We start from the raw sequence: 13991 nt of genomic DNA, 5'->3' as shown, positions 1-13991 counted from the left end.
TGTTTTTTTTTTTTTTTTTTTTTGGTTTTTTTTTTTTTTTTTTTTTTTGTTGTTGTTTTTTTCTTAAAGAAAGCTGTGTTTATTTCCCTTCTGTCTCTAGCCTCTTCCTTGCCTCTGATCTTTGTTTTTTTTGCTCTCCCCACTTAGGGCATTTCTGTCTCAGATGTTGCTTTTGATGGGATTTTTTTTTCCCCTTACCCATCTTAGTTTCTTCTGACCCCAATTCTATTTTAATAATGAGGCCATGCTAATTCGTGCTGAGAGCTTATGAGTTTTCTTTAAGCACAGGGAGAGGTCACTGTGAAATGGCTGGGGGTGTTTCCTTCCCATGGCTGCTGCTCAAAAGGTTTGATCAATTTATTTCCCTATCACTATCAAACCATTTCCTGGCTAAATTAACAGTGGTGCCTTCTGCAAGCATTATGCTGGGGTGGGGGAAGGAAGGAACAAATAAATTGATGGACGAAATGGGGATAGAAAGACAGGTTAAGGGAGAAGTTATGGGAAGAATTTTCTGGACCGAAAATGTCTGCTGATGCAAATGCCAGCTTTGTCATTCCATGGCACCAGTGTAATTGGCAAGGTAAAGACAAATTATGCAGTTACTAGAGAGAAGCAATCAGCTGGTACCTTGCAGTGGTTTGTAAGCAGATCTGTCAATTGTCTTTATTATTTGAAGACATGCCTTAAAGGAAGCCCTTTTTTGGACTGTTTACTTAGTTACATAGAAGGTCCTGTCCCTTAGCAAGAGCCTTATCATGGTTATTAGTGGTAATACAATAATAACAGTAATAATGCTGGCAAATATAACTTCCTCCTCAATGAATGCTCTTGGAGACTTTTTAAAAGAATTTTATTATTATTATTTCTATGAAAAAAATCAGCTTCCTCATGCTGGGCTCTAATTACCATTTTTATGAGAACTACATGTTCTTCTATTAATGCAAGAAGATTTGTTTATCAAGGATTTCTATTCCAGTGCTGCTTTTGCAGCATTTATCTCTTCATCCTTAGCAACAAGGGTTGGGGTGGTGGGCTAAATGAAAGGCCTGAGTTACTTGTATGGGTGAAAAGGTGAAAGATTTCTCAGATTTCCTCATCAAGAGACAAAGCAGAAGGATCGATTTCCTGGTCAGAAAAAATTGGTACAGATCCAGTGGAGGTTGCAATTCCATATTGCTTCTTGCCATTGCAAACTTTCACACAAATGGAGGAAAAGAGAGATCAGTTACTCTCTGTATAATTAAGTATTTTTGCAGACCCAGCAACATCTCATCCTGATCTGGGGAACAGTTTAAAAAATGAAAAATAAAATCAGCTCTTCTAGCGACCTCCTAACTTGAACTTTCTTAGCCTTAGTTCATACAAGCAGAGCAGTTCAAACCAAAACCAGAGCAAGATCTCTTCAAAGTGGGTAACTAGAATTATGCCCTCTTTCAGATGAGATCTCTACTTGTGCTTTTTGCAGTGACATCTCCATTACTTTGTCACTGCACAGAGTCACCCCATGATGTGTAACTGCTCCCAAGTCTGCCTGCTCCACTGTTCTTTCCAGCTAACGAGCTCCCCACTCACATGAGAAACTTTTGCTATAGTGTCTGTCATTGCACTTTGTGCTTTGTGCATTTCTGTTTGACCAGACCTCAAGGTGAGGGAGATCTTTGTTTATTCATCTCCCTCTTTCTACATTGCCAGTGTTTTCTATGTGTCATCAGTCCACTTCAAAAGCAGACTCTTATTTTAATGTTAAGATCAATAATGAAAATATTAAATAAAATTGTTCTCACTCCTTAAGGAGCTCTACTAATAAATTTCCCTTTCAGCCTGACCAGTGGAAATATCGTTCATCAATTCCTTCTTTTCCTAAAAATTCTTTACTAATGCCATCTTAACTACATCATCTACATCTTAACTAATAATCAGACACTGTATCCAATGTCTTACTTAAATGGTGATAGATTAGTCTTTACTTTTGTAAAGTAAAGTATTTCTTTTGTTTAAAAATCAGCTATCTGAAAAGGCAATAAGGTTTTTTTCCAGCTTTTGGAAAATCCATAATGCATTTTATATTATTTTCCACTTGCCTTTATGTCTTTAATTGCTTCTGTGTGTATTGCATACCACCAGGATCATATAATTAAATCTGTAGTTGCCCAGGTCACCTTTTTTATAACCCCTTACTTGTATATTTTAAATCAAGTATTCTGCCATTGTATAATACCCTTCTATATTGACAGATGTACTAAGATTCTTGCAGTTTATCCTGCAATATCCCTTATCAGTTCTTTAAACATTCTGGGGTGAAAGTTCTTTTGTTCCACCTCCTTGAGTGCAGTATTATCTCAGAGTTTACTTCCATTTTCTCATTCCCATTAGCTACACTGCCTTATCCCACACTCGGTATCACCACTGCTACTAAAAAAATTAAGCCAGGTTTTCATTTACCTTTTTAATCCATGCACAGATTATATTGCATCTCTAATTCATGTCCATTGTATAGGATTTCTACTTATTTTTTCTTTGTTGTCCTGTCACTATATGACCAAAAACTATTTGTACTCTTTTTTATAAGTATCCATTTCCAGGGTTTGCACATTTTTCCTTTTGACAAAGGAAATAGTATTACTTATTTGTACACTTCTGGACCATGAAGGGAATAAATTCCTCATTGCCTAGGTCCTTCTTCTGTTCCTAATAGATCCTCCCATTACAGAACATCATTTTTATGGGATTTTGTGCTCCTTACTTGGGATGCATACACTGCAAAAAACTTTGTACTATCATTTAAAGGTGTTATCGTGTGATGAGAGAGAACATGTAAGGTTTGCACAATCAATACCCAAGTGCATTAGAAAAAAAAGAAGTCCCACCTTTTCATGTCCTCCAGATCAGGTGTTTTAAAAAGAGGCTGTAAATGTCTGTATTTAAATAAGCAAGCTTAATCAATGGGTTCAAATGCAGCTTCTGCATCCGAAATTTGGAGAAGTTTTCAACAAAATCCCCAGCCTTGCATCTTGGATTTGTGTCTGTTTTGAACACAAGTCTGTGGACTCAATAAGAAGGAAATAAAAATTGCCTCTGCTGCTTCAGTAATGGGTAGGAGGAACTGTCTCATTGTGAATATTACTTCCTGGGACAGATTATAGCTATTGAGGTAGAGAAGAATTAGGAGACCTCAGGATGCAAACAGGTGAGATCAATCCAGACTTCAGCAATGCTGACACTGTAGCCTGCTTGCTCTCCTTCCATACAAAATGAGAGCAAGCAAGGTGCCTCCATATTACTGCTTAGTGAAGATTAGACAAGATGGAGTTTTCTTGGATCTGGGCTTATTTGTATTCATTGGAGCCCTTGACGCCCACCTCAATTCCAGCAACCTAAAACATAATGGTCACGTTTAAGCTTTCCAGCAAATGCCCACAACACAGATCATTATCATCAGAGTGACAGGAGGGAAAGAGTGGACGAGGAGGAGAGGCAGGAATCTGCATCCTTCTGCTGCTGCTGCTGGATTTGCATTGTGCAACACTCTAGTAGATAAGAGGGAGATATTTTCCCCAATATAAATGCATGTGTCTATCCTAGCAGGGCACCTGTGGTTGCACACAAACATTCACAAGTGCATAAACAGTGAATTTAGAAGAGCTCAGAGCTACCACAGCACCTGCATCCATTGCCTACACAGACAGTTGTGGCTGTGCAAGCATTCATACAGATACCCTCAAGCAACTAAAAACCCCAGACTCCCAGGAAAACTGTATTTTCACATGGAATTTCTATGGACTACTTATTAAAAAAGCAAAAGAATACCCCAAAACCAGAAAACAGATTTAGCAAAAATAAAGGACATATACTGGGGAGCTGACCCTTGCACCCCTTGTGGCCCAAGCAGTCTTCCTTTCTGTAATTCTTCATAGCCTACTATTTTGCTCTTCTGTAACCCTTGGACTCCAGTAACTTGAGGTTTAGGTAATTTGAGGGTACAGTGTTAGCAGAAGAGTTCTGTCTTTTAAATCAGTGTGTGTTACCTGATTTTTAAACTGTGGTCTGAAAAAATATGCACAGAGCAATTTGAACCTGCCTGGCCACACCAGTTTCTTCTTTTGACCCTTCCTAAACTCAAATCCTCCTGATATACCAAGTTTAGCAGTAACCATTTTCCTCTTTTCCATAGGAGATGAATGGGTAGTATAGGATATTGGTGAAAAAAACCTATATTCAAATGGGTTAGGACAAGGGTGGCTGGATTACCTATGTGCAGGTATCTACTACTGGTTTACACACTCTGGGATATTTGAGATACCACTGAAGGGCAACACAGATTATACATGGCCCGTGCTGCTCAGGACACCCAAGCAGGATACCCTATGGTCCTTAAGATGGCATCGGCTGCCTATATTTAGGAAACTGAATCACAGCCTACTTGATTCACAGCAAGGTGTATAACAGTTTAGTATTGGATCTCAACAAAACCTGAGTACTCAGCAGTGAAAAATACTTTATAGTGTTAATAGCCAATATCTTTTCTTATACAGAGACAGAACTATAACAGCAATAAAAGCCACAAAACCAGACAGGATTCAAAGACTAATTATCTAAATGCATTTTCCCTTTCTCTTTTGTTTTTATTCCCTGCATTTTTAACAGCAGAGAGAGCAACTGTGCATATAGCTACTACTGTGTCCAGGTTTTGTATCTTCCTGATTTGAGCATGTCAGGGCTTTATAACAATGCTGTTTCATAGTCTCAAGCTTCAGTGCCAGTTTATTTGCTTTGCTAACGATTTTGAGAGGTTTTATTCTCAATCTCATAGGCACTGACTTGTGTGGTTGTAGGAAACTGTAATAAGGGAATTTTTCAGCTGCCTCTGGTGTAGCAGTGACTATATCACAAGTCCATCACTACTTGATGCTAGCATGTTTTGAGGAGGCTGTAGGAAGTTTAGCACATATGTGTGAAAACATTTGGCTGTCTTTTGTTAGTTTTGATAATGAGAAGTCAAGGGCTAGGTGCACAGTGCAGGCTTCTTGGCATCACTCATCTCACTTCCGAGGTGCCTTGGCTGACACCAGCTTCCTTTGCTTTTGCGTGGCACCAGCCCCTGTAAAAAGTCACCCTAGGAATTTTTGAATGGGAAAAATCAGGCTATAGGGGAAGTTGAACTCTTACACTCCACCAAACATGGGAACCACTGTATTGCATCTCTGAGAAATGTTCCTTCTTGAAGAAAAAGGTAACATTTAAGCACAACAGACCTGAAATATCTGTTCCTGGGGCAACCTTCAAAAGCACTTTTATCCCTTCCACTATGTAATTTCTGATGGAGGAAGGAATTCAGGTTTTTCAAGTGTTGTTTTCATGTAGGTTTCCCAAAGAGCTTCTACTGGATCTCTTAAAAGCTTTTTTCTGTGGTTGCTATCACCTCTGCCCTCTGCCAGTAGGGTGTGTATGATGGGAGTGACCATTGTTCACTGTTTCTAAATAGGTTTGTATGTACTGTGCTGTGCACCCAGCTGTAAAACCCTGATTCTGCAGGTCTCTCTTTATTCCAGGAAGGATCCGATTCCACCCCAATATATTTACCATTTCATAGTAATTTTTTAAAGACAAATGGATCTAGACTGTCCTAGACATGTACTTGAACATAATTTTTTAGGCCTAAATGGTGATGAGCAGAAAACTAAAACATAGATTTTCCAAGATGTGGTTCAGTGAATTTGCCATAGGATAGGGAGGGAGGAAAGAGGTCAAAGACACACAATAAGATTATGACAAAAGAAAGCAGGTCTTCTCTTTAGCTGAAGAAGGTCTGGCAGTCATATTTATTTGGTCATTCTTCATACAGTCCTCCGTCATAATAATGGCACAAGGGAAGTGGGACTGGTCTACAAGTAGGTGGTATTAATTCTGCTTGGAAAACTTCAATTTAGACTAGCAAAGACCTTGAGGGAAGAGCAGGTTTTCTTCAAAGAGGAGGAAGTGTGTGTGTGTGTGTGTGTAGCTGTATCTCAGGAGGAAAGTGGGCAAGGATCAGAGGTGGGAAGCCAGTGACAGAGACATAATTTTTGCTAAGTGGAAGGTAAAAAGCACCTCTCCTCCACTCAATACATATTGCTCTTTATAACATCAAGAATGTCATTTTCAATTAAAGATTACTGGGAGCATGAGAGGGCATGAGGAGCAGCACAGTCATGATGCTGATGTCAACAGTGGGACTGCCACTACTAATAAGCTTGTCCTTGTTAAGGACTTGTTCAGACATACATGGAAATCTGAATCTCTGAATTGACTGCATTTGTTTACATGATAATTCTTCCAGTTCCCGTTCTCTTTACATATGCATCTTTGGTTCCAGCAGTGCCAGAGCACCCGGTACTCTTGAATTTACCTATCCACACAATATTCCATGGTTAGACCAGAACAGTTATCCGGGTTTTCAATTAGGATAGTCTGCTTAAGGAGCTGGACTATTGATTTGCCTATGTCTGCATTAGGAATGGTGTAGATTTGTAGAGTTGAAACATTTGGACAAAGGACCTGAATGTAAAAACTTCAAGGGGGTTTGCTTTGAACTAGATCTATCTTTGAACTGAATGTCCATTAGCAGGTGGAGTACATATGATGTGTATCTTATTTTCAATAGAAGAAATCCAGGCTGTGGCCTTCTAGACAGCTCCACAACCGAGACTCAGGGTGTGGGGATGACCTGGCAATTCAGTTCATTAACACATTTATGCTCTGAACTGAAACCCTTATGTTGACACACCAGAAATCATATGCTACCTTTCGACATGCCTGAGGATGTCCTGCCTGTTTCAGAATAGAGAAGGTCTCCCATAGATCTGATGCCATATTTGCCATCCTTGTGCCATAGCTCACACAGAGTGAGGCAAATCAAATTATTTCTATGTGGGTAACGAACCAAACCTAGAAGGTTGGTAGCAGAATGGTAAAACGGTTCCTTCACATCCTGGGATATCTTCCCTTCCCTTCAAAAAGTTCCCATCCAACTCAGAATATTCTGTGAAATATCTGTGAGGTATTTAAAAGATATGTAGATAGGGCACTTAGAGACATGGTTTAGTGGAATTTGGTAGTGTTAGGTTTGTGGTTGGACTGAATGATCTTATAGGTCTTTTTCAACATATTTGCTTCTCTGATTCTATGATTTTAAAGTAAATGTGACATTAGAGGGCATGTTTCACATAGAAGTGGGATCTGGTCATGGATGGTGCCTGTTTGCAAGAATTGGATATTACCATTGTTCCCACTCCATCACTGGCTGCACACCCAGTATTGCACAATTTAATCCATCTGGGTGGGGCACCAGAACCACACAATAATTTTGCTCCATCCCCATTTATGACCAAAACTAGCCACAGAAGGGACACAAAATGGACTCAGTCTCTCTTCTGAGATCACAAAAAGGACTCCAGCTCTCTTAGTTCTTGGTGGCTTTCATGGGAGCTGTCCTATCAGGCTTAAATTAGAGGTGGTGTTTAGTTGTGTTTGGATGGCAATGCATCAAAAATATGTAGTACAGCTCAGTTTGAAACATGGAGAAATTGCATAATTGTTCTTTTAACCTGTATTTTCTAGCACTATAATTGCAAACCCTTGTAAAAAGTCCTGGTACTGTAATCTGGTATAACTAGTAACTGAAAGGATTGTTTTTTAGCTGCAGTCTCCTTGCCAAATTCCACCTTAGACTGTTTATTCTCCTTGAACTCTTGTAAAAGTATCAATAGATACCAAAGTCTTCTGCACAATTTCCTGTGATAAGTTTGTTCCATAACATGACTCTTTAAAAAACACAGCCATCCCCTTCTAAAGAGGGCTGCACTTTAGCAGCAGGTGTAAGAAAACGCCAGTATTCTACAGGGTATATGTAAATCTTCTGAACCCTTGGCAATAAAGTGCAGTATAACTGTCTGATGATACTATGGTTTGGAAACATTGTCCTTGCTATATACCTTGTAGTTGGTTGAATGATTTACTGACTAATTATCTGATAGGAGGCAGCAGTAACTTACCCTCAGACCATGTATTAGAAACATTGATAAAAAAAGCGCCGTAACCAGCATGGCTCACCCTGATATGTACAAGGTGGAGCTCCTCTTCAATTAATAGCATCAGCTAATTTAACCCTGCAGACAGCAAGGTTTCTATAAAAACACTCTGCAGGAAAATGTGGAGCCAGTGCTGAATGGAGCATGGACCTGGTGTCAAAAGATTTGAAAATTACCAAGATACTTAATGCCATCATCACATTGATATTTACTAGGAAGGTTTCCCTTTGGAAATCTTAGGTCACTGAGAGTAGTGGGAAAACTAGCCCAATGACAACTTACCGCTGGTGGAGTAGTACCAGAATATTTAAACAAACTGGACACAAATAGGTCCATGAAACCTAATAGGATATTTGCATAAATGCTGATGGAGATAACTGATGTCATTGTGAAGCCACTCACTGATGAATTGATGAAATATGAAGTAGATAAGTGGACAGCAGAGTGGTTTGAAAACTGGAGACAGCCAGAGAAGGTACAAAAGGCAGTGGGCATAAATTGCAATACAGGAAATTCTATTTAAAAGCAAGAAAACCCCCTTTTCTTACTGCAAGGTTGCTCCAACACCGGAACAGGCTACTTAGAGAGTTATGAAGTCTTCCTCCTTGGAGAGGGTATTAAAAATTGGAAATGGCCATGAGCAGCTCTTTCTAGTTAACCTCACTCTGACCAAAGGGGACAGACTAGATGATCTCCAGGGGCACTTTTCAATCTCAGCAATTGTTCTGTGAATCTGGGTGCTAATGCTTGCCATGATAATGTCTGTGTTAGGTTTACAGCTCAAAACGAGAAAACATAGAGCTGCTGGATGGACAGAGGCCAGTAGGTGAAAGAAAACCAGCCAAGACCTTTACATTTCTTGTAGAAGTTTCCTTGAACTCATTTTGATGTGTCTGAATAGTATTTCTTGGCTGTTTGCTTTTCCAAACTTCATGAAAGAACTGCCAGTCACAAAACCACTTTATCTTCTAGTAAAGTTTCCTACTGTTGTAAGCACAGATTTTTTTTATTCTTTTTTTGTAAGGGTCTCTGTTCTCACTGAAAATGTCAAAGGCAGAATTTTGGGTTCACAGAAAAAAAAAAAGAGAATATATACAAAATGCTGTCTTTTCCTTTAAATCTTAAATGAATGAATGTATATTGACCTGTATGTGTGACACAAATACAGTACAGAGAAGGGATGATGAAAAAAGAAAAACACTCTCACTTAATGCGGTCCAAGTTCTTCAGAGGTATTCCATGGATTCACTTGCAAGTTGAGATGATTCCCTTGATCTTACTTGGGTAACCTGCTCGTTCATGTTTTAGAATGAAATCTGATGACTCTCCCAACAACATGAAGGTGTACAGCAGGTATAGGAGAGCCAGCACTGCTATGGCAAAAGCTAAAAGCATAAGTGGAAGTAAGGGCATAGTTGGGCTGCAGATTCCTTATCATACAAACTTTGTGTTTGCAAAGAAATTAAAAGGCCACCTTAGTCAACTCTAAAGACAAGGTTTTGGCTTTGGCAGTCATGAGAAGAATAAATGCACAAGAGTTTCCTTTATCAACAGAGCATGTTTGCTGTTAAGCCACTGCACAACAATAAACTTCCTGTCTAAATTAATTGTCTGTTCCCACCACAGCACTTGTATGCTGAAAAGATAGAGGGACTCAGGGTTCTGATATAAAGTACTGATCTTTTAGTTGAGGTCAACAAGTGGTGATGAGCAGGCAAGACAGAGGGATGACAAAGTGTAGGCTCTTTTCATATTTTTTTCCGGGAGCATCCACTTGAAGAAACCAGAGGAAAATGTCCTTGTTTCCTTAGTTCATTGTAAAGATCTCCCTTCTGCAATTGAGACATTTAGCCTCTTGGGAAAGACAGCTAAACAGAAATCCATTTACCTTTCACATGTTTTTCATAATTTCCCCTGCTATTTTGGTTAATTAATTATCACCGCTATTTGTGTTTAAACAAGGGGTCTGTCTCCCTCCCTCTTCCCAAGCCCATCTGCTCCTCCATGACCTTGCTTGTGAAGTCATTGCTGTGCTGATTTTCTGAAAGCACAAACAGTACCCCAGCAACAGACAGCTGTGTCGCAAAGACAGGGCTGTGACCTCACAGCAGGAAGGACTGAGCTGGTGGTGGGGGAGAGATTGTCTCCCACAAACACAGAAGCTTTTGATGATAACAGAGAGGAAGGCAAGGCGTTATTATATCCAGAACAAATGATCTTGCTGTTTGCCTGCTTCTGCTTTAGAAGTTGTCCACTGCTTTAAATTCTCTTCTTCAAAGAACCTTTTTTAACTTGTATGTTTTTCATGCAAGGGGACTGGCTTCTCCCTTAGATTTCAGCTCAGAAGATATCTCCAGGAAGGAGTAGGGGGTGGATTTAATCACAGAGGAGATGGGCCTGAGTTTCTACAAAGCCAGCGAGGTTTCCAGACCCAAATTTTGATTTGTTCAGTTTGGTCAAACAAACCTAAGTCTAAAGAGGCAGTCTCATTTTTATTCTGACTGTTCATGGATTTCTGTCTTAGTCTACTCCCACCTAAACTGCCTCTCCTCTGAATGAAATCAGGTAGTGCAATCCAGCAATGACAGCTTTTTTTATAAACATTTGCATGGCTGGATGAGAAGTGGAAATCGGGTCTCATGATCACAAAGCATTTTTAATGTAGATGCAGCAAGACACATCAAAGCTAAATAACATACAAGTGGTACTTCATAAGCTGTCTGTAGAAACTGCTTCTATATGTATTGATTGTGAGGCTAAGAAAATGATCAGTCTGTTACTGTCTTCTTCCTCGGCTGATTGCTTGGTTCTTCCATGAAACACCAGTCTTCAAAGCCGCACACCTCCTTCGTTAGCTAAAAGTAGCCCATGTTTCCAATATAAGGCATTGCTGTTTATTGCATACAATTTATAGAGCAGTGTGCTACCGTGATAGGCTAATCGGGTCAAAACACGTCTCTCTTTTGGATTTATTCCATGATTAAATCACACTCCTTCAGAGCACGCATGATGGCTCTCCACTGATACAACCCAGAGCAAAGCATTAACTTATCTGGGGTCCATTTTCTTTGGACACGGAGGTGATAGGGAGGATGATAGCACTTACCCTGCACCTTGCCTTCACCACATCTCACTCAGCCCTGGAGATGGGGAGGACTCAGCAACACCAGGCTACAAATGACAATACTGAATCACAATGAGTGGAAACGATTTCTTCTGGTTTCTTTCTTCCTTATCTTGCCAAATTAGAAAAACATAATTTCCAGATTTGCGCATTTGTGTATCCAAGTACCAAGCCACCACCTACCTTTCTGACTTTTTTTTTTTTTATATGTGGAGGAATTAGGAAGGCGAGTGTAAGAAGATGACTGAAGGAAGAGACTTAATTTTCAGTTAAGTACTGTTTACAACACTTTGTGGAGTTTAAGGGACCCAGCACAAATAGTCAATAGCTGGAGGTTGAATATAGGGAAAAATCAAGTCCTTTATGTCCCACTGAATGGCCCTCACCCAAGTACTGCTTTATTTCATGTCTGATTCATCCTTAACATCCTATCCACCTGCTGCAGATGTTTACTTTATGTCCTATTTGATTCCCCCTTGCATCTTATCTGGCTCACTTCTTATGTTCTGCTTGATTTTTACCAGAGAATCAGCCACTTCCCATTATTTGCCAGTGTCCTGGCCTCAGTTGTACACACAGACCTTCATTTTTATGCTCTCTTGTTTTATTTGGATGTTTGGACCTATGAATATGCATACCAAACCTTCTCCATTCACCTTCTAGTGTCCTGCTTTCAGGCAGCTTTTTGTGGTTTGCACTAGCCATATATTTGGTTTTGTTGCGTTTTGTTCTTGAAAAAGTAATTTCCTTAGAGTCCTGCACCCTACATAGTATGGAATGATTAATGCTGACAAATCTGGAGATCCAGCAGCCTCAGATCACTGTCACAGAATAGCTGGAAAAAAAAGCCAGAAGAAACTGCCCTTTCTGTTTCTCCATGCAGCCTGTCTGTTCCTTTGCTTTGGTGTAATATTCCACTAGAGGACCATGGGCAAAGCTTGGTTTTGGACAGCAGTAATGCTATATTTAAGTATGCTTTAAAAAAAAAAAGAAAAAGGGCAAGAAGTTTCTTTAGTTGGTGTGTTCTATCAGAGGCAAGATAATAGAATTTCTAAACCCATTGATTTTATGGCATTAAGAATCTGCTTGATAAGTCAGTCTCTGTATACTGGTGATCACTATCTCCAGCTGTATAAGCAGAACTGTCCCCATTTCATTTTCAATAAGAAATTGAGGGAGACTTAGATGTGCTGGAAAATATGGGGAAAATAAGTAGCATAAAATCTCTGTTCTGTTGAAGTATGGCATAGCTATCTGTTATTAAATACTGGAGGAGTCAGAGAGAAACAGAGTTGGAAGATGTGTGAGCAGAGGATTCTTAATCTGTGACTGCTAGGCTCCCCCCAGTTGACAGTGCTGAGGGGCCACCCACAGGAGCACTTCTTGTGGGGTACTCCAGCACCAGCCTTTCCAAAGGGTGGCCTCAGAGGGTACAGGCAAGAGAATTTTGTCTAGGAGATTCCTATGTCTCCTCTGAGATGTGTGTGGCTACCCTGGGAGTGACTGCTCTCTCAGGAACTGTTGAAGGGAATTGGGGTGGAGGGGAGATCCCAGTTCCCTGCAGCCCTATTTATATGAAGCACATACAATATTGAAATATCCCTTAATTCTGGCGGGAAAAAATAAAAGAAAGGGATTGTACCCACTTTAAGGAGTGTTTGGAAAGGAAGGAGAAGAAATAAGGAATGTAGAGTCACAGGCAGACCTGTGGTGTTGCCAGGTACCTTGGCCAGATAGATGCACATCATCTCTTTCCAAATGCTGCCTCCCTCCATGAGGCTGTCCAAGTCTGTTTTCTACTTGGCTGGTTGTGCTATTGAGTCCCATTTGGAAGGATTCATATGTGACCTAAGTCTGTCCTCTAGATGTCTGACTCTGTCCTCTACAAGATAAATAATGCAAAAACAAACATGCCAAAGAGTAACCTTCACTTGTCTCCCTGACACTGCTGGAGGGAGGGAGGAAAGGAAGGAGCGAGCATGAGCAAGTGAAAGAGTAAACGGCGTGTGAGGCAGGCAGGAGTTGGGCATGGAGAGGAAAAGTGCAGCCAGAGGAACCGTGAGAGCTGATGAATCTGAATTCCCTGTCCACACTGCTGTGCTGTTTCAGGCTGGGGTGCCTGTCTGCTGGAGCACTATCTCTTGCAGACAAAGCCAAGGAAGCATCCAGCCCTGCTCCCTGGCCAGGGCGCTCGGTGAGCTTTGGCAGCCTCCCAGCCACTTGTGCTCAGCAGGGGCCATGGCTGGTGTCAGGTGAGGGTACCAGGACTGCACAAATTAAAGCCTTCCCTGTGCCACTCGCTCGAGTGTTCTGGTAGCCTCAAGCAAACTGGTTAATGTTGCACACTGCATGTTTTCTTCCCTGCACCCTCCCCCAACACCAGCATCCCCTCAGGCTCCCCCTCCCCCAGTCTCTAAAAGTGGAGAAGAGGATCCCTTTCTCCCATTGAATGTACTTATGATGCAAGTATTCATTAATTGCGGATACAGTTGTACGCGGCATGTGTGCTAAAGTGCCATCAGCTTTGTGTGGAAGACAAATGCAAGCAGACTTAAATAGCTGAGATTTTTATCTTCCTCCTCACAGAAAATATGCAGCAAGTTGTCCCCATCTAGAGCCTTGCCAAGGAAAAAAAGGAAGTTTTTCCACTTTTTCTTTCTTTTTCTGAGATTCAGGGAGGTAGGGGACTGGCCTATGTGGTTCTTTCAAAGAGAAGGGCTTCCCCAGTCCAGTTGTGGTATGTTTTTGTCAGGTTAAAAATTGTAATATTTTCTTAATTTGTAGGTAGCAGAAAAGCA

At 40.6% G+C, this 13991-nt stretch overlaps 1 protein-coding gene across 8 annotated transcripts in view; it reads left to right on the top strand.

The window, feature by feature from the left end:
• The window catches only part of LSAMP (limbic system associated membrane protein), an 889023-nt gene that overhangs the window by 383221 nt on the left and 491811 nt on the right, over window positions 1-13991 (top strand). The window lies entirely within an intron of this gene.

The sequence above is a fragment of the Vidua macroura genome, chromosome 2 (assembly GCF_024509145.1).
Source record: "Vidua macroura isolate BioBank_ID:100142 chromosome 2, ASM2450914v1, whole genome shotgun sequence".
NCBI classification, from domain to species: Eukaryota; Metazoa; Chordata; class Aves; order Passeriformes; family Viduidae; genus Vidua; species Vidua macroura.
Note: the sequence above shows the minus strand (reverse complement) of the source record. Positions and strands in the feature narration are given on the sequence as shown.